The following is a 22,537-nucleotide window of genomic DNA, read 5'->3' on the forward strand; positions in this document are numbered from 1 at the left end:
GCAATCCCAGCCAAATAACAAAAGTACACTTGGTTACGTGGGTTTGCAGTTATGGCTTGGTGGGGTGGGGGTGTCGCCACGTTGAATTTTCCAAAATGACTGCTGTGATCTGTGTTACTGGCACGTCACCAATTTGAAATTTCCAGGAGTGCCAACCCAACATTTTTGAATTTTGACTTTTGACATTTCTTCTTAAGCGATAGATTTCTAGATGGAAAGGGTGGACGGAATGCCTAACTAGGGGGTCTAAAATTGCTCTTTTTGCTCTTGGATGCACCGTTTTCGGTATATTTGATATTTTAGTAAATATGAAAAATATGTAGTTTAAATGCATTTACGTCCCAAATGTTCAAGAATTTGACTCCACCCTTGGTCCTATCATTTTTTATCTTATGGCATAGCAGTCTCGATGGAAAAGTCAGCTGGAGACTGCGCATAGAGGGGTCAAAAATTGCCGTTTTGCTCCAGGACGCATAGTTTTCGAGATATTTGACATTTCTTGTAAATAAAAAGATCATGATCTAGTTCAAACGAAAACTTACTGTATTTTATTTTACGAATTGACAGCCCTGCTCTCTGGCTTCAATTTGAATGTTATTATTATCTGTTTTACAATTTGCTTTACGTCGCACCGACACAGATAGGTCTTATGGCGTTGATGAGGTAGGAAATGCCTAGGAACATCAGGGCTGCCGATAGTGTGTTTCGAACCCACTACCTCCCGGATGCAAGCTCACAGCCGCGCGCCTCTAACCACTCGGCCAACTCGCCCAGTACGGTAATTTTTAATTCAGTTCACGTCCTCACATTCCCAAGTAGTGTAGCAATTTCCAGACACACTACCTAAATAGGTGAGATTCGTGTACTCGTATAACAACAATCCAGCACCTTATCAATCTTAAATTCCTGAGAGGGCCAGGAATTGAACGAGGACCTCCAGGGATGCCAGCTAATAGCACTAACCGTTACAGAAAACAGGAGAGTATATACTGCCGTTAACCTAGATTTCTGTCCATATTAGGTATTAATACGAGACCCGTTACGAAAAACGTTTCATACTCGAAAGGCTAGTCCAACAGGAAATGTCAACTTTTTCCCTCTTTTACTGGCAGAAAGTAATTCTATTGAAAGTTATGTACTGTATATTAAGAATCGTTGGTATTATTCAAAGAAGGGCTTTTATCTGTATTTTTGTTAATTTTTGCTCTTCTTGTCATTACTTGCGTGTAAGTAGACAAGTCGTAAAAATATATGGTTGTAGGCACTGACACTTAACCAAACGCATTACACATAACGAATGGTGGTATATCTATGGTATAAAAGGAACACTTACAATGCTCATGCTAGTGAAATCAGCGGTAGGGGCAGGATTACTGGGATTTAACCATGAATCCTTTTGCATTTGATATCAAAAACATCAAGTTAGCTTTTTATAACACATAAAATGACCTTCAGATCCAACCATCTAAATATGTGATGTATTTCTATTGCGAATACGATGTAAATTTTAAAAATGATTTCAACGAAATTTCGAAGTCCAGTAGCACAATATGTACTTTTTTTTATTTGTTCCTTTTCGAAAATCAGTTTCGTTGTTGTTATACAGCTACGTTAGTGCACACTATTCAATGTATGTACTACAAAAACAGGAGGGGATGCTTGGGTAATCAAGGTGATAGATAAGATGTCCACTTAGGCACATGGCACTTGTGTTCTCAGGCGGGAACACCAATGCCGAGGATACGGATTATGTAAGACTTTACCTGCACCGAGTAAGTGGTTGCGGCGTTTGCATTCGGGAGATAGTAGGTTCAGATCCCACTGTCGGCAGCCCTGAAAATGGTTCTCCGTGCTTTCCCATTTTCACACCAGGCAAATGCCGGGGCTGTATCTTAATAAAGGTCACGGTCGCTTTCTTCCCACTCCTAGCCTTTTCTTATCTCATCGTCGCTACAACACCTATCTGTTTCGGTACGACGTAAAGCAAATAGTAAAAAAAAAAAAAAAAAAAAAAAGGAACTACCCCTTCTTTACGGGTCTTCACGGGTACTGTAGAAATTCCTTTTTTATACATTAGTACCAAACTTTAACATAACGAAAATAGCATTTTACTACATTTTTATCGTAATTTTTTATCTAGAAAAGACTCCGACTCGTTGGCTGAATGGTCAGCGTACTGGCCTTCGGTTCAGAGGGACCCGGGTTCGATTCCCGGCCGGGTCGTGGATTTTAACCTTAATTGGTTAATTCCAATAGCTCGGGGGCTAGGTGTGTGTGGCGTATTCAACATTAGAAATCATCCTAGCTAGGGCCCTCATCTTCACAGACATGCAGGTCGCCTAATAGACCGTCAACTAGAGAAAGACCTGCACCAGGCCTCTCCGGAGGACATACGCCATTGTTATTATCTAGAAAAGAGTACATTTGGAAAAGTGAATTCGTGTCCTCATTTCGAGGTGACGCAGATCACTTCAGGCACAACCCAAAATGGAAGTGAGCTGCAGGGTCCATTTTAATACCAGCCCTTCTTTTAACCATAAATTTATGGCAGTACGAGGAATCAAACCCGGGCCATCAAGGACGACAGCTAATAGCGCTAACCGTTACAATACGGAAGTGGAGAATTTGAAAATAAAAGTTAATAAATGATCAACAGTATGGCAGCGATGGTACATAATGCCAGTTTCGTCACGGTAAAAGTAATTCACATCTCTCTATCTCACTTTTTCTCTGAACAAAGAGAATTATTAACATGTTCTAGAATATAAATAATATATAAGTGCCTATTAAAATCTACTTTCTAAGTACTTCGTACTTCTATTTGACCACTGTAGATTAATCTTTGTTTGATTCAAGTATATGACTAATATGAATTCAAGAATATATTCAGACGTTGATTAGACGGAAAAATTGTAATAGGAACCCTAATAATATGGTCATTAAATCGATACTCCTTTTTGTTAGTTATTATAATAGAATAGTATTTTTATTATTTTTTTTATTTATTTTTACTAGATTAGAATTTACCGAAAATATTTGCAAACGTCTGCTAAAAAGTTTAAATTATCCTATGTCGGTTCGTATAACTTTAAAATTCCCATTAATTAATTAATTCTCCTTATACTACTACTACTAATACGAATAATAATAATAATAATAATAATAATAATAATAATAATAATAATAATGAGATAGGTAGCAGGTAGGGACCCTCTTCGGAGGCAGCCCTGCCCAGGGAGTGGCGCCCCTGCCTATGTGAGTCCCAGAGCACACTGACCCGGTGTGTATCATCTGGTAAGGGTCCCAGCTCAGGGTTACGAGTGAAGACCTCAACGGCAGTGAAGGCGGAGATGAAGATCATTGGTACGGCGGAACTGGCGGATGAGGCACCCTTGCTTTTTGGGATAGTAATAAAAAGCCTGTTTAAAATCCAGGCGCGTCTGAGTGGTATCCACCGGCTTCCTGGTCCGCGTCTGTCACCTTGTAGGTGCGGCGGCAATACCAAGCTTCAGGAACTAACAATCCCTGGTTCTAAGCACCCAGCACTGCTGGATTTCCTATTACAAGCCAAACATGATTCTTGAGCGTACTAACAACATTACCCCAGGTGGTATCCAATCCACCCGTCGCATTGAGACGGCAACCAGGCTTTCGGATTCTGGGGAGCCTGGACAACCACGAAAAAATGGGAGAGAGTCGGAGCTCTCTGGTAAACTATCCCACAAAACCCCCACGTACATTGGTACTTTCAATATGAACACTTTGATACAACCAGGAAAATTACTAAATTTAGTCACAGAACTTGATCGGCAAAAAATTCTTATCCTTGCCCTGCAGGAAACTCGATTTACTGATGATGCTACCTTGGATTATGGAAATTACCGTATATTCAAAAGCAAAACAGACCAAAATATTCTAACTAGGACCCCTTTATTTGGCATGAGCTTCGTAGTACATAAAAGTATACTGAACTCGATCCAAGAAGTTAATTCCATCAGCAATCGCCTAATGACCATGAGGATTCAGTGTGCCAATAAAAAATATACATTAATAAATGCACACGCCCCTACAAATATAGACAACAAGAAGAATCCCCAAAACGTGGACAAATTTTGGAACAGACTTGAAAAAGTGATGTCAAAACTTCCAAAGTATGACGTCAAAATCCTCTTAGGCGATTTCAGTGCACAAATCGGCCGAGAAAAGGAACATAGGAAAACTGTCGGACTCTACCCGGCGCACAAATTTACGAACAAAAACGGCTCAAGGCTCATTGAACTATGTCAACAGTGCAACCTTAAAATCATGTCCACATCCCTCAGGAAGCATCCCAAGAAACAAAAAACCTGGAGGTCCCCCATTGAATCCATTGGAGAATTTCAGATTGATCATGTAGCTATCTCGTATCAGCTACAGAAAGAGGTACATGATGTACAAGTTAGAAGAGGAGCAAACATCGACTCTGATCACTATCTCACAAGAGTTAAAGTAAAATTTGCTCGAAGAAAATACCACCCCAAGAAAATCCAACAACAGAAATTTGACATAAAACAGATTCCTGTTACGGATCTAAAAGAAGTATGGGAAAATCAACCAGCGAAAACATGGGAAGAATTCCACACCAAAATCATACAGAAGGCACGAGAAATGGTACCCTTAAAAAGGAATGCAAAACACCCCTGGTGGAACTCAACATGCAACCAAGCCCTAGAGATAAGAAATCTGCGTTTCAGAAATACAACAGTATAAAATCCCAGAAAACTCAACGAGAATTTTATGAGACAAGAAAACAAGTATCCAAAACCATCAGGCAAGAGAAAAGAAAGCACCTGAAAGAACAACTGGAGTCAATTGAAGAAAACTTTAGAAACCACAACACAAGGGATTTCTACAGAACATTCACAGAAAAAATCCGAGGATACATTCCACAGAACTTATGTTTTAGGAAACAAGACGGAAAATTGGCGCTTACTAATAAAGAAAACTGCCAAGAACTTGCACGGTACTTCTCAGAACTTCTTAACTGCCCCGAACCCACTGATAGATTTCTTGAAGAAGCATCCAGTTTCACTCATCCAGAATCACCTCCACCAAACCAGGAAGAAATTCAGAGCCACATTAAACGACTAAAGAACAACAGAACCTCAGGAAGAGACGGGATTGTTGCAGAATTCCTTAAGAATCTTGGTCCAAATTCTCTCAAGGAACTTACAGAAATCATACAGAAAATCTGGAAAAATGAAAAACTCCCAGAAGACTGGAAATGTGCCTTGATTCACCCACTTCACAAAAAAAGGAGACAAAACTGATGTGAACAACTATAGGGGAATCTCCCTGCTTGAAGTCGGCTACAAAATTTTCTCTGCATGCCTGTTGAAAAGAATACAAGAACAACTAGAGTATAAAATTGGTGAATATCAAGCTGGGTTCCGCCCTCACAGATCATGCACTGAACAGATCTTCAACCTCAAAACCGCTCTAAAATTCAGGGCCCTCAGAAACCTTCCAATCATCTGTACCTTTGTAGATTTCAAGAAGGCTTATGATTCAGTTGATCGTCAATCTCTGTTCAGCATCCTGAAAGAACAGGGACTACACTCCAAAACGCTAAACTTGACCAAACAGACCCTCACTGACACGAAGTCAAGAGTGAAATTCATGGGAGAAATCTCAGACGAATTCCTGATAAAAACTGGTGTCCGGCAAGGAGATGGACTATCACCCCTCCTCTTCAACGTTGTACTAGATAAGGTGATGAGGGAATGGGAAAACGAACTGAAAGCACAAAATAGCTGGAACCCAGTAAACATCGGAACACGAAAAAACAAGCTTGAAATTCCATGCTTAGCCTTCGCGGATGACCTGGCCCTTTTGTCCAGCGATGAAGTCACAGCAATAAAGCAAGTTGAAATTCTCCAAGAATGTGCCAGAAAGGTTGGACTTCATATCTCCTTCCAGAAAACTGAATTTTTCTGTGCAAAACTAGACATCCATAGTCTCAATACAAAATACGTACAAATCAACAGAGTCCCTCACTTCAAATACCTGGGCGAAATCCTCGAACCAACCGGACAAGAGAAAATAGCCCAAAACAACCGTGTCCAAAAACTCAGAAGAGCTTATGGGAGAACAAGAGAAATCTACAACAAAAAATGTATGTCTCTCCACGTTAAGATTAAACATTACAATACTGTAATCAAACCGGAGGCTTTATATGCAGGGGAAACGCTAACGCTTCATAGAAAGGGCGAACTGGAAAATATCCTAAAAGAAGAGCGAAAAATCATGAGGAAAATTTTAGGACCAAGACACACGGGAGAAGGGTACCGCCTCCAAACCCGAAAATCCACAGAAAAATTATCTAATATTGCGGCAGACCTCAGGAAAAAAAGGCTAAAATTTTATGGACATGTTAAGAGGCTTCCAGAAACTAGACTAACCCACCAAGTTCTTGAATGAGTTGACAAACTGAAGAATTTTCCTTGGATACAACAAACGAAAGCAGACATGAAGAACGCACAAATTCTCTGTGAAGACATTTTGAATCGAAATATATATAGAAAGAAAATTGACAATTGGGAAGTTACTCCAGAGAATGAAGTACCAAAAAGAGCAGGTACCAAGTGGACGGAAGGAAGGAAAAGGATCTTTAGTCAACAGATGAAAGCATCCTGGATCCTCCGCAAACGAAATCATAAATAAAGCTTTGTGTGTTCCGAAAGGGACCATTCACGCATAATAATAATAATAAATAATAATGAGACCGCTGTGTTCCGTGGTTCAAATCCAGGTCACTCCACATGAGATTTGTGCTGGACAAAGCGGGGGGAGGGACAGGTTTTTCTCCGTGTACTCCGGTTTACCCTGTCATCTTTCATTCCAGCAACACTCTCCACTATTATTTCATTTTATCTGTCAGTCATTAATCATTGCCCCAGACGAGTGCGATAGGATTCGGCAGCTGGCACAATTCCTATCCTCGCCGCAAGATAGGAGCTTCATACATTCCATCCCTGACCCGGTCACTGACTGGAAACTGGTTGTAGGATTTAATTTTCATTTTCAATAATAATAATAATAATAATAATAATAATAATAATAATAATAATAATAATAATAATAATAATAATAATAATAATAATAATAAAAATAATAATATTAATAATAATAATAACAATGAGAGTAATTATCTTCATTCTATCCATCATCAGCAACGCGTGATTAGAAGGAGAAGTTAAATACCTTATTCGGAACGAAAGGCAACTGCATATCAAATGTACTACGATACAACGAGCATCGCAAAGTCCTCGTGAACGTAGTACTGCTCTTTTAAACATTCACTCTTCCATTTGTGCCAGAAAAAGAACAAAGTAACGTGATTTTCACGTTAAGACATTATATGAATATCAGTAGGAAAGACATTTAATGTCCAAACTGCGATTGTTCACATCTGGCGTGTTGAGCAGAGCTGTTAGCCGTCCTGATAATCTTTAACAGTGACGTTATATAACATCCCTCCGAGATGCTCACTGTATCTATCCTCATCAGCGAGCTAAATGAAACCATTTCGTTCCACACTGCACACACGTAGCTCTCTACTTTCTTTCTACCGTCTGTTACCACCTGAAACAAGTTACATTCAACGGTTTAGACAGTTTACAGTATGCAGATATGATCCCCCATTATGCTGGATTGAGTTCTTCGGGCTTATGGTTGAAATTCACAAGATAATTTCTGTTCTCGCTTTTTCTGAGTCAGTCGTACTCATACAGTAAACCTCCTTGACCATGTAATAATAATAATAATAATAATAATAATAATAATAATAATAATAATAATAATAATAATAATAATAATTTATCATTCTATCAATCATCAGCAACGCGTGATTAGAAGGAGATGTTAAATACCTAATTCGGAACGAAAGGCAACTGCATATTAAATGTAGGTCTATTATTATTATTATTATTATTATTATTATTATTATTATTATTATTATTATTATTATTATTATTATATGAGAATGAGAGCAATAACAAAAATAACATTTCATTTAATTACTATTAATGTACTATGTAATTTGTAAACATGTACTACAATCAAGCGGGTGATCAGTCAGATTTTCTATGAGATATACTGCATTAAAGACCGCCTCTGTGGTGTAGTGGTTAGCGTGATTAACTGCCACCCCCGGAGGTCCGGGTTCGATTCCCGGGTCTGCCACGAAATTTGAAAAGTGGTACGAGGGCTGGAACGGGGTCCACTCAGCCTCGGGAGGTCAACTGAGTAGAGGTTGGTTCGATTCCCACTTCAGCCATCCTGGAAGTGGCGTGGTTTCCCACTTCTCCTCCAGGCACAAGCCGGGATTGTACCTAACTTAAGGCCACGGCCGCTTCCTTCCCTCTTCCATGCCTGTCCCATCCAAACCTCCCATCCCTCCAGAAGGCCCCTGTTCATCATAGCAGGTGAGGCCGCCTGGACGAGGTACTGGTCATTCTCCCCAGTTGTATCCCCGACCCAAAGTCTGAATCTCTAGGACACTGCCCTTGAGGCAATAGAGGTGGGATCCCTCGCTGAGTCCGAGAGAAAAACCGACCCTGGAGGGTAAACAGATTACGAACGAACGAATATATTGCATTAAATTGTACCAGACAGTTACTCACTCTCTCTTTCTCTTTCTCTTTCTCTTTCTCTTTCTCTTTCTCTTTCTCTTTCTCTTTCTCTTCCCCTTTCTATTTTTCATTCTCTTTCTCTCTCTAAGCCCAACCCTTCGAAAGGTACGATGGTATCACGCGACAAGTCGTTGAATATTACCTAAAAGAAGTATAAGTCCACCAGCGAAAATCAGTTAATGAACTCCTGGTTGCATATTTATGGCACGAATTGGTATACAAATGCTGTATTTTGTGGCTTATTCGTGTTGATATACTACTTATAATAGAACAACCGACTATAGCAGGTACATTGCTACTTGACTTTATCTAGTCCGCCTCTGTGGTGTAGTGGTTAGCGTGATTAGCTGCCACCCCAGGAGGTCCGGGTTCGATTCCCGGCTCTGCCACGAAATTTCAAAAGTGGTACGAGGGCTGGAACGGGGTCCACTCAGCCTCGGGAGGTCAACTGAGTAGAGGTGGGTTCGATTCCCACCTCAGCCATCCTGGAAGTGGTTTTCCGTAGTTTCCCACTTCTCCTCCAGGCAAATGCCGGGATGGTACCTAACTTAAGGCCACGGCCGCTTCCTTCCCTCTTCCTTGTCTATCCCTTCCAGACTTCCCATCCCTCCACCAGGCCCCTGTTAAGCATAGCAGGTGAGGCCGCCTGGGCGAGGTTCTGGTCATTCTCCCCAGTTGTATCCCCGACCAAGAGTCTAAAGCTCCAGGACACTGCACTTGAGGCGGTAGAGGTGGTATCCCTCGCTGAGTCCGAGGGAAAAACCGAACCTGGAGGGTAAACAGATGATGATGATGAACTTTATCTAAATGCTTATCTAATACAGTGTACCTTGCCGTAAAAACCGAAAGATGAATGTATAATACGGTCGTCTCTTTGCATTTTTTCCACACTCGCTTAGTAATCCGGAGTCCGACTCGAAGCCTGAATGGTCAGCGTGTTGTCCTTCGGTTCAGAGGAAACCGGGTTCGATTCCCGGTAGGGGCGGGATTTTTAACCTTAATTGGTTAATTATAATGGCTCGGGGGCTGGGTATGTGTGGCGTATTCAACATTAGAAATCATCCTAGGTAGGGCTCTCATCTTCACAGACATGCAGGTCTCCTAATAGGGCGTCTACGAGAAAAAAGACCCATGCCAGGCCTCTCCGGAGGCCATACGCCATTTTTATTACTAGCAATTCGAACAGTGACTGTAAACTCAAAGATAAGACGCTAGGCAGCGATAATTCTGAACAAGCTTGTGAGTTGACCATGCGGTTAGGATCACGTAGCTGTGAGCTTTTATTTGGGAGTTGTTGGGTTGGAGTCCCACCGTCGGCAGCCCTGAAGATGGTTTTCTGTGGTTTCCCATTTTCAGACCAGGCAAATGCTGCATTAAGTCCACGGCCGTTACTTTCCCAACTCTAGCCCTTTCCTATCCTTGCCTCGCCGAAAACCTTCGATGTGTTAATACGATGTCAAACAAATACAAAAAACTTATCTACAGTAGATCTGTAACATGTTTCGACCTCTGCGGTCTGTTGAGTGAAGCCTGCACTACGACAGGAGTGCAAGTTCGCTGACGGTGGCTCATTCCAAAGATCTTTCAAGCACGTCTAAATGCAGTGTTAGATTGTTATTATTTAAAAGTAAAGTAGCCATATTCCTTCAGTAGTTTAGTGAACAGGATGACCTTTATCCTCACAAGAGCGGTATATTTGCGGTATATTTGTAGTTTCTCAAAATGTTTGAAAAAATATAACTCTTGAACTGCATTCGATATGTCAGCAGTTGTTTACATAAGCGGTATATCAATACCAATAAACCACAACATATTTGCAGACTAACTGGTAACATAAATATTTGACCAGATGTTCATTAACTGACTTTCCCTGGTGGTCTTAAACTTTTGGTAGGTCCTGTATGACTTGTTTTCAAGCGTCCACGCCTGGGGTGAGATCGATGGACTCATGCATTTTTTGTTCAATCATACTCTTAATTTTGTCCAACCATCGAGTTCGTGCTCGTCCCCCTTATCAGAAACCATTAATGTTTCCATCTACAACAAATGTCTCCAGCGCCTCTGGCTTTCTGGATATGTGGTCAGATTATATTATGTACTGCTGGTCCAAACTGGTCGACCGTACCGTCGTGAACAACTTTCCTTTAAAACCAAGCATAAGAGAGATACATCGAATGTTTCTAATATCCCTCTGAAGCCCCCTTTCTGGTGAATTATTTTGAACAATACACAACTGAGATAGTATTCGCCCTTATCCTAAACTTAAACACCAAGTTACACGAAAATCCACCAAAACGTTTTTCCGTGGTGTTGTAACTGAAAAACAGACAAAAATTAAACTGAATCCGACCTTTGTCATCAGTTGTTTACCCGGTGTGTAAACAAGTAGCAGGTTAATAGTAAAAAGGTACAATCTGAATGACGATGCTTTATGTATATAGGTGATAATAATAATAATAATAATAATAATAATAATAATAATAATAATAATAATAATAATAATAATAATAATAATAATAATCACATTTGGACCTGCTGCCACTGGGTTAATTGAATTATGTAAATATCAGTGTTCACGGCGTACTTAATTACAGAAAGTGTTAATAATAATGAGACAAATTAGGAGGTTCTATGTTTGATCTCCGTATTTTCGAAGGTATTGTAGTACTTATTACAATTTAGTATGGAGTTTGGCGGCCTTGTAGCGAAAGTTGGAAAATTGCATAATACTGTGGAAGATACTTGTAAAGGACTGGAGATAAATTGAACAGTGAAATTCAGTCTCAGGTCGTCAGTTCGAGAGTATCAGTTAAGTCCTCAATGTTCAGTTATGGGAGTGGGAGATAATTATGTCAAACATGATGAAATAGTTACTCATAGACTTACAGGTGATAATGATAATTACGACGTTCAAAACAATACGATACCCAATTTTTCTATCAGCGCAATGAATTAGATATTGGCTACAATAGTAACGCTGTTCAGAGGGAATATCTTCAGTTGCGGGTGGATAACTGAAATCGACAATGAGATGGATCTTCATGCAGGTGGACAGAATATTTATCTCTTTTATGTTTTTGTACATCATTTAAGCATGGGTGTGTATGTATTACCGTACGATGTTGTAATATTTCAAAATTATTTAATGAATTTTCGTCTACTCGCGGGTAGAAAGAAAAGTTTTGCTCTCTATCTGTTGCTTACCGTATTTAACGTTACCCTCGATGAAAGGCGCCAGGAATTCAGTTTTTCCCGTTTCATTCTTAGGAATATTTCCTCCATTTGAAATGGTCAGAAATGAATGCTGGTATAAGAACGAAGACAAAATAAGCAGCAGTTCCTGAAATTCACTTGTGATTTCTTCGCGAAATTTTCTGTCATTTATGGTCTTCCAAATCAATCTATTGATATTACGAACATCATATTAAGCATATAAATAATGATTACTAGCTAAGCAAAGCAAAACGGAAGCTACACAGTGTTGGAATTGGAGACTCTGTTGGGATACAGAGATTCGGAACGAAGAAAACTGTATGAGTGAAAATGTAAGTATGAGAGTGAAAGTTATTGAGAATCTCAGCAAAATTTAAGACCAAAAGAACATTATTAGAATTCTGCAAAATTATCGATAAATAAAAAATGAAGGCTTTTTTAATTGAGAAATAAGATGTATTGTGTGGCGATTAATGGTTATATAGCCGGGCTGAGTGGCTCAGATGGTTAAGGCGCTGGCCTTCTAACCCCAACTTGGCAGGTTCGATCTTGGCTCAGTCCGGTGGTATTTGAAGGTGCTCAAATACGACAGCCTCGTGTCGGTAGATTTACTGGCACGTAAAAGAACTCCTGCGGGACTAAATTCCGGCACCTCGGCGTCTCCGAAGACCGAAAAATTAGTTAGTGGGACGTAAATCAAATAGCATTATTATTATTAATGGTTATATAAAAGAATAAAGGTCTAAGAGAGAAACATTACAATATTTGTGTTTTATCTGTGGCGAATCAGTAGAAGAGGCTTATCTATTGAGAGTATATAGGGAAACTGATTCTTGGTAGTGGATATACAGTAAAGGAAAATTGGAAAGAGGGAAGGAATTTCATAGAATTTTAGAATTATTGAATAAGGAGCGGATTGCGCAGGGAAAGCAGCAATATTTTATGTATTCTAAAACGTATGTTACAAAATAACATAAAAATAAAACAAGCACTAGCTTAAGGGTAGGATGCATGCGTGTCCTAGAGCATGATCATTGTATAACTTCTAGGACGAAAGGGAAAAGTAAGAATTATTAGAACAGGCAATAAACACCATTAAATATACCAAACCAAACCAAACCAAACCAAACCAAACCACATGGCACAACAGCATACCAAGCGACTGCTGCTCAGCCCAGAGGCCTGCAGATTACAAGGTGACGTGTGGTCGGCACGACAAATCCTCTCCGTCGTTATTCTTGGCTTTGTAGACCGGGGCCGCCATCACACCGTCAGATTGCTCCTCAATTGTAATTACGTAGACTGAATGAACCTCAAACCATCCCTCAGATCTAGGTAAAAAAACCCTGACCTGGTCGGGAATCGAACACGGGAAATAGGGGAGGAGGCAGGCACGCTACCTCTACACCGCAGAGCCAGCAGTAAACACCGTTATGCTTCAGTGTAATGCATTGTAATTATAGATTAAAATGTGTAAAAGGAAAATCAAATGCATAGGCCTGTACAGAAAATGGATTGCAATTAATTAATGCTCTCTCGGCAGATTCAGGTGATCCGGAACTACGAGAAGGGCGTGTTCTATTCTATTGTTTTATATTACACCTACTACATAATCACGCGATAGTAGATACATCCGCTCGCATGGGTAGACGCCAGGATGGGTATCCGACCGTTAATTTGCGCCAGATCCCGATTAAATAGCGAACCCAATGAATTGGAATAAAGGCTTAGAAGGAAACGACGAAGATTTACATGGTTCTTGACGTAAGTCATCGATGATTCCTTGTCATGAAACATTACACCCACTGATGTAAACGCTAGAATTCAAGAAAGAAGTGCTGAATAGGATTGCCATTTGAAGTAGGGATACGTAGATTTTGGGATCAGAGAATTACTTTTGAGGGACAGTGATACAGTAGAACCAACAGAGGGTGAAATTTATAGAGAAATATGGCAACTGTGTACTTGATTGTTTGCCTAGAAAACTCTTGCTAATTAAATATCGGCAACTTTACTATTTAAGACGAAATTCATAGTGAGGTTGCATGGAGGCAGATCGAAGTTTCGTTGCTCTGTGCGATGTACACGGTATAGACGTAAAAGTGGAAAACATTGGAACCATTGGATACTTTAGTGGATCCAGGCACTCACAAATATCTGAAAGATTCTGGTACGCTCAGATGGGCAGTCGTAAAGAAGCGTAATCACATTAGGACGGATGGAATATTAGGCTCCATCATATCATCGCCAGGTATTCAAAGGCCGATCCATTAATGCATCTTCTTCCACGACTTTCCTTGCAGTGATCCAATGATTGTGAATCCTTGTCACCCTAGAATTTTCAGCTATGAGAGAATAAGTAAAAGAAAATATTAACATACGTAAAAAGACACTCAGAAGCCAAAATTGAGTCTGCTATTTTTAAAACCCCGCAATTCAAGAACTGTAAACTAGTGGGGAAACGAAACTGAACAATTGATTATGTAGAGTAAGCTTTTGGTACGTTCTTCTTGTGAAACATAAAACATAATTTTTATTAAACTGGTTTAAATCTTCATCACATACGGTATATCACAAAATAATGAGGAATATTTCATCGTTACCTTAAAATTGACGTATATGTATCACCAAATAGATTTAATTATGTTTTTAATATACTCACTAAAAACTGTGCAGAAAACTGCGCATGAAACTACGTACATACGGTAGGTAATAATTCAGAACTGAACATCCTTATCAGTCTATCCTCTTGTCCGTGATATCCTAATCATGCAAAAATTTCCAGATACTTCAAGCTTTCTCTTCGTTGATTAGGTATTCTCTATTTTTTCAAATACTCCATTTTCTTCTCATTAATTTGAAGACTATGCGCGTATGTTCCATTTTCTGCCATTACAATGGCACTGGTAACCCTGTTAAGAAGCCTGAAGTTGTAGTTCACAAGACTATCAATACACTGGATATCATTTACTGTACCATAAAGGTCCTTACAGTACATGAAATGTACTGCGACAGTTGAAACGTAAATTTCTTATCCTGAAGGCACTACCTGCCCCTGGGTTTCAATGGACAGAGCAGTTTCCTTGAACAGTGAAGGCCACTAAGTTGCAGAGTAAGCAATTTCATTATTTTCAACGACGATGAGTGTAAATTTATTTTTCTAGATCAGGGCCTCTCAGGGTGCATGCATCAGTACATTGCGCTGTGCACGGTGCAAAAGACGACTTCGCTTGGTTGAGCAGAGTGTAGATCCCCACTCCTCAATTTGGAGCAATAGCGCTGTCTCTCTCTTTTCCCACGCCTGTCTCGCTCGCTCCGCTGTCTCCCTCTTCCTCACTTTCTCCGTAGTGCTCCAAATCCGAGTCGAGTTGAGCTGAGCTTAGCCGAGTAGCCCAGAGAGCGTTGCTTCGAGCCAAGCCGAGTGGGACCGATGCGCGGTGCACAGGACCTCTGCGCCTCAGATTGCACGCGTGAGATTTTGGGCGTATGGCAAATCTGGTCTACAGGAACACGTGTTAAGTGATACCCCATCAGTGCATAAATACTGTCACTATTCTTTATCTTCCTCTTGACGACAAAAAATCTGCTTCAGCAGGAAAGACAGGAGTGACTTCGTAGTGATACGTACTGATTTGTGGAACGTAATCTATCCTTGATCAGTGCAAGGTGCATTCTCACTACTGAATGTTTCTTGTTTTAGGCTGTGCACCTATCTGAGAATATGTGCAAGTGTTGGACATTTTTGGAATGTCGTTATTATATTAATTAAAACAGGACTGAAACTCGTGAGGTCCTTCAGCCTCCTTCATAAAGCACATTACCACAGAGAACCACTCTATCAGTGAATCATTGTTACGTTGAGAAACGCCGTGAATCAGTGACTTAAGGAGTTTCGAAACGAAAACATATTCCGCAGTGCTCTTACATCTCTTCTGTACACCACACATATGGTATTTCCTTCCACATTCATTTCCTCATAAGAAATGAAAGTAGGAAAAAGGCTGACTTACGGGTTTTAAAAATAACTAAGATCAACACGATAAGGTGCCACCTACCCCATATCCATGAACATAGGTGATGGACTTGTGGTGAAGTAATTGCATGTTTATTACCGTTAAGTCTAGTTCAGTGCCTTCGTCTGGATCAGTACAACCGGTATGACTATCGTAAGTTTACTCAGAAGAAGGTCAGTATTGGGGATACGAAATGAAAATACAGTGGCTAGAGCCGACTAGTCATCACACAGTTTGTCGGCTTGAAGTATGTGAATTTCAAACGACAGAGTATTCAGTGCTGAAGTACAGGGTACAGAAGGAGGAATGCGGAGGAACGGGTAAATTGTACGCAAGAGAGAAAGAGGACACACTGCAGACCAGTCGTTATAAACAAGCGTGATCACAAAGATTTAGATCGGAGCTGAGCAAGAGGGAAATCGAGTCCTGTAGCTTCCGTCATGAAGTTTGGACAAGCTTGTTCTAATGTATCCAATTGAATTTTGCCTGCTGTTGGAGTCATGAAAACAGTACTTTCCATAGGCTTCCTTCCATATGTATTGAAGCGAATAAATACATTCGCTGCTTAAAGAGAACCTCAAGAACGAATGATACAGAAAGGGGAACAATCGAATTGCAGCGCAATTCATATTAATTGCTTCTTCAGACATGACACCAAGGCTGGTCGTGTGAACACATTAATGGAGACTTGTTCATAATGTTCACGCCGTCTTGATACGAAGTTGATATCATAAATCATCGCTCAACATTATATGTCGTCGTACTCGATAGTGAAGGCACAATAAGGGGGAGGGAAATAGGCCGCCACTTGCGCAGTTCTGACAATACGATGATGCGGGGTAAGGAGCTGTGGAAATACGTACTCATCACCTGCCGAAAGAGCTCAGGAGAATTCAAGACCACTAATAAATCACCTTGGAAGTGGCGACCCCATTGTAATAACATCCTATATATGTTTCATTCATTACATCCCTGACCCGGTCAATGACTGGAAAACAGGTTGTAGGTTTTTCAATTCTACGATGATAAATAATTGCAGATATTTATTTCACCTACAAATAACTTTTTGAGAGTAGCAATGTTTTATTTGGAGAGTCCCTCTCCCTCCATGGGAACAGAACTCACCGCAGCGAGCGAGCCACCCGCTCGTGAAATGCCGAAACGCCGAAACGCTTCGGCTGATTTCGAGTACTGACTAATTTAACAATTTAGAAAAAACCTTCACAACGAGAGATTTTGGCGACATGGTTAATCCAGGGATAAAGGACGGAAATTATTAATAAATATTAAATGAAGACAGAATCCACAGGACGAATTTAAATGCAATTAAGCCTGGGGAGAAGTTGACGTCCATACTGGCGGATTCGCGGCACGTGTGAAGGTCATATCCGAAGAAAGCGCGCCAAGTTACATATCAGAAATAACTTTATTACCCCCGATGTAAGTATGGGAAAATATAAAAACATCACCATTGTGAATTGTAATTTTAGTGGAATTTTTGGAATAAATGTCAGGAAAATTGGTCCATCGGTTGTGAAATTAGAAGATTTCACCACCAGGGTTCATGATCGGGGTAGCGTCACCCCTAGTCTTATAAAAGGAATCACTTCCACCCATATTTACACATTCTATGTGAAGGTCTGGGTGGAGGAACCCACGTCGCTCGTATACAAGAAAGTGCGGAATTTGTGTCTTAAGTATACCTTATGTTATATATTCAGGTAGATGGTTCAAGTTAAAGTATTTGATTGAATGTGATAGACAATTTCCTGAGCTTCCGCCGACGAAAACCGTGATGGCATAGATATCTACTTAAAATACATCGCTGATTTCATTTATTACATTGTGTGTTTGAAATTGTCAAAGGAAGTTTGGAGGCTAGTCAGAGACAGGTCTGATTTTGTTATCTTTTGGAACACCTGGCCGAGTAGGGTGGATGAGAACAGAGTCCCCAGAGAGAGTTCGCAGTCGTCAGCAGAGAGAGACTACGTTCGCATGATAACGAGCGAGGAGAGTGCGTCATTTGTGTTGTTATTAATTAATAGCGAATGTAAAATATGTGTATTTGTAAGTAAGCTATAAGAAGACGATGAATTCTACAGTCATGTGCGGCTGAATCTGAGGTCAGCTGGCTAAAATGTAGCCAGAACTCCAAGATGACTACATTACAGGTCTGTCCATATTTTGTATTAATGTTGTAGATAGAATTTGTTTGTCCCAATAAAAATTTTCCAGTGCGTATGTCGAATTAGTATTTCAAAAGATTAGGCGAAGTGCTTATGTTTCTTGTCGTCGTGTGAATTTCTCCAGGGCGGTAAAAATCACGTTGAGAAACTGTAAAATGCGAAGTTTAAATAATGTGTTAAAATTCATTGAGATATTGTTTAAACTGATTAAGGTTAGGAATGTTATAACGATCATTTAGTCGTGGTGAATACAATACATTTGAATACCCTGTGAGTTCAGAACAAAAATAATCGAAATAATAATAATAATAATAATAATAATAATAATAATAATAATAATAATAATAATAATAATAATAATAATAATAATAATAATAATATTTACGTCAGTATAAAAAGTTCTATGTTAAAACATGTATTTAACAGTAATGTTGAGTAAGATTTACGTTCGTTTCGAAATCCAGTGAAGTCTGATAAAGCTATACTTATTCGTGGGAAGTTAATTTTTGTGACACCGCGTATTTTGCGATATAGGAAATCACGGCATGTTACTTTGTCCTTGAAGTCCGAAAGATGTAATGAAATGAATTAAACGATTCTTATAAAATTGTTCGTCATGGGAGTACGAAGGTTTGAAAGTTTTGGGACAGGAAGAAACGGATTGTGTAGGATTGAAATGTTAAGAGAATAGTTGTGTAGACGTTGAAGGCATAGGAAGCCTGTATTTCATGAGTAATGCCGCCGTGATGTTAGGCGATGGAGAAGTTTTTTTTTTGAGACAGGGTATATTTGTCGATGGCGAAGAATTTTTGAGACAGGCTGTGTATTAAATGTGATATTTCTGAGGCAGGATGTATATAATGTTCCGTTAGCAATCCTGAACAGCTGACTGATTTAATGATGGCCAGATTTGAAGTGTGTGCGTTGTAACGCCTGTTATGATTTCAAGGCAAGAACTCCCCCTGATAAACAATTTCTGTGAAAGATTGTAGCTCTTGGCAGTTATGTCCAAATGACGATTTATGTAAAATCAGCATAGTGCATGTTATAGTAAGCGACCTCACGAACAGAAGGGCATTCTGAAACACGGTTGGTGTTATTGAATTATTGTAACAAATTTCCATTCAGTAAATTTTTTTACGAGATGAACTTATCATTAAATCGGAAACATTGTGGGATGAGATATTGGACATTATTAAAGTGATAGTCTGGCTGTGTAGATCAATGAATTTCGCTTCACTGGATAGTTCGTGGATAGAGATGTTTCGGAACGATGAGATTGTAGGCGATTTTGGGCCTCACACTAGAATTATATTGTGAATTTATTGTGATGGTGATGATTACTGGTTTGGCGATATTCACGTAAAGTTAGACGAATGTTGAACTTATTGTTTTTCAAAATTTCACTGAGGTTGTTGAGATCGTGTTTGAGTCGTGGATTGAGTAGCCGCGCGTTATTAATTTTTCATTTCAGGTTTTATTAACAAGAAGGGACTTAGTTACATTTCCAGACTAGCGTTCATTCTGTAGCAAGCTTCGTTTCATTGTGTTCGAGTTTCGATAAGGTTTCAAGCTACATATCAGCAATTATGTTTGAAGTTACGATTTCGCCTGATATTGTAGAGGATGGGTAGATATCCCAGTTTCCGCTCGACTATAGATTTAGGACGTTACGCGTATCATAGGAGTATACGGATGAGTAGACATCCCGTTTACGTTCAACGATAGATTTAGGATGCTGCGTGTGTATATAGATGTTATTGTTAGTGGGTGTAGACACTATGTAGGCTCGACGACAGGATTAGGTTGTCGTGTGTATATAGTCAATTCTTAGGTTAGGTGTTTTGCGAGGTGACTTGAACGATGGTAGTGTTTGCAGTAGTAGATTAATGAGAAGAGTGTTAGCAAAGTAATATTGAGGCCATGTTTCGGCACAATCCTTACCAGCTAGAAGGTATTTACATAAGATAATGGAACCACTAGTGGCATAAACGTGAGGTGTGTCCAGCATGGATACTGAGCTATTACCTCTGTTTGCACGCACGTTCGTGTTCATTGAACTTTAGTATTTTTAATGTTATTTCTTGACTTAATTATTTTATCGTTCAGATGTCCGATATGCTTTGATAGTGTGCGTGTTGACACTTAGCTGATTTATGTGAGACTTGAGTTATTAATACGGTTTCGATTCGTCAGCTGTTAATATATTTTATTTTCAATTTTCTTTCTTTCATTTTATAATAGGTGAAACTTTGGTCTATCAATAATTTTATTGGGACCAACATAGGTAGACGGATTTGTAATGGTAGTCATAATTGTGGGAGTGGAAAGATTTCCTTTGTGATTTCCTTTGGTAGTTTTGTATTTTATTTTATCGTGTGGACTTGTAAGTTCATTAAACTTTTATGTATGTTGGGTATTCAGCCCGAAGGCTGGTTTGATGCTCTGCAACTCCGCCAACAGCTGTCATAAATAGCCTAGGCGTCACTGAAGAGGCGTACTAGGGAAATGAGGAGTAAGGTAGTTTCCCGTTGCTTTCCTCACCGAGCCAGCCGCTGCTATTACATATCAGTCAGCCAAGCCCACTGAAATGCGTGCACCAACCGACCCTATGAGCGATATTTTCACACCATTCATAACAAGGATTGGCTGCATAAGGAATGGTATTACTAGCATCACTCATACATCAGTCACTTTCATACTGTCAAAGCCAAGGATGAGATTAATTCTCAGTTATCGTTTGGATCAAAAGGTGCCCGATTTTCAAGTTTTATTTTCGTTTTTCTAGTTTTCGCTGTTCACTAATTTATGATATTTTCTACTTTCCTCTGAAGAAAGTTCTTTGACAAATGTAAAAGATAACATTCACGCATTGCAATGTGACTGCGTTTAAATGTTAAATAATTAAATCTTTTTTTTGATGAATGATTTTATAAATATATATTGCATTTGATAATTTAATAAAATTTAGTAAGCACATATTTGCTCCTCATTTCAAGTAGTTAGGCTCCCTTCTGAACTCCATCGTTTGGTCAAGATCGTGATCGAAATACATCCGCTACGACCCCAAGATTTAAGAGTTCGATATTGCTCTAATGCAGCAGCTGTGGCCGACCAACGATGGAACGGTAAGTTCAAGGGTTCAGTAGGTGCTGCGGATCAATATTTCTGTCACAACGTTACCACATAGCGGTTTCCTGGCGCAACGACAATTTTGAGAATAATACTGTACAGTGGCCGCAGGTTCTTCTGTGTCGGTTCATAGATTTGCGGAACAAGATGTGTATTCTCAGCACTCATTATGTTGTCTATCCCCAATACATCAAACTACTTTGTTTAATTTTTATTCTCATCGTGTTGCTAGATAAGAAAGCACAGATCAAAGTATTACAAGACTACAAAACCTCTGAATTATCGAAAATATTCCAAAGTATTTAAACAACAAATATTAAAGGTACCTGGCTTTCTCTGGTAGCATTACGCAGTTATATAGGCGTTTTTCTTTTACGCTAAATGTTGCAGGATTGAACGGAATTTGTAGGTATCTAAAAGCAGTTGTGGAAGAGACACATCGGTGAGCATTCCGTTACATTGAAAAACCCTCTTGAAGGTCATATTTAGGAACCCCGGTGATGATGGAAGAAGGATTTTAAGTCGTTAGAATTATTCTTATTCTTTAACTAGTTGGTATCCCGAGTGTTAAGAGTGATTTACTTTCGTTACTTCTCCTACGCCTGCGGTTCTTATCTTGGCCATATTTACGCAGCTCGCACCAGGAGCCACAAAGGGAGACCGTAACTGCGATATCTGAATAAAGTGTCAGGCTTCTGAATAATTATCTAGCAACCTATCTGCAGATAAACAATACGATTTATTAGCGTGGCTTTCATCTTTCGGTGACAATGTTTGTCCAGTTAATAATTGATGTACATTAGTCTTACCTTCATATGTCACCCTTTCAGGTGAGACAGTGGATGGGGGCAGTCTGACTGCTAGCAATATCCCCAGTGCCATCGGTGGAGGAGAGGGGAGGGGCCGAAGCACCGCAATCGGAGAGGAAACCGAATTACTATGCTTCTATACATGTAACTTACAGGAATTTGTTAACTGGTATTGTCTGTACATTTTACAAATGAAAGCAAATTTGACTTTCATTTCGCATCAAAATTTACGTATCTTGGTACATTACAGGCCCGTTAGATGAAACTAAATTTGCAGAGATACTTAGGCTATGAACATTTTAGCTCATAAAACCGTAACACTTCTTCTTCCTCTCCTTCTTCTTAATTTGTTTACCCTCCAGGGTCGGTTTTTCCCTCGGACTCAGCGAGAGATCCCACCTCTACCGCATCAAGGGCAGTGTCCAGGAGCTTCAGACTTTGGGTCGGGGGATACGTCTGGGGAGAATGACCAGTACCTCGCCCAGGCGGCCTCACCTGCTATGCTGAACAGG

The 22,537-nt window shown here is 39.7% G+C and overlaps 1 protein-coding gene across 1 annotated transcript in view; it reads left to right on the plus strand.

Annotated features, from left to right (window-relative positions):
• The window catches only part of LOC136862934 (neural cell adhesion molecule 2), a 485,522-nt gene that overhangs the window by 454,602 nt on the left and 8,383 nt on the right, over nucleotides 1–22,537 (plus strand). The gene's annotated exons all lie outside the window — the stretch shown is intronic.

This window comes from Anabrus simplex, chromosome 2 (genome assembly GCF_040414725.1).
Source record: "Anabrus simplex isolate iqAnaSimp1 chromosome 2, ASM4041472v1, whole genome shotgun sequence".
NCBI lineage: Eukaryota > Metazoa > Arthropoda > Insecta > Orthoptera > Tettigoniidae > Anabrus > Anabrus simplex.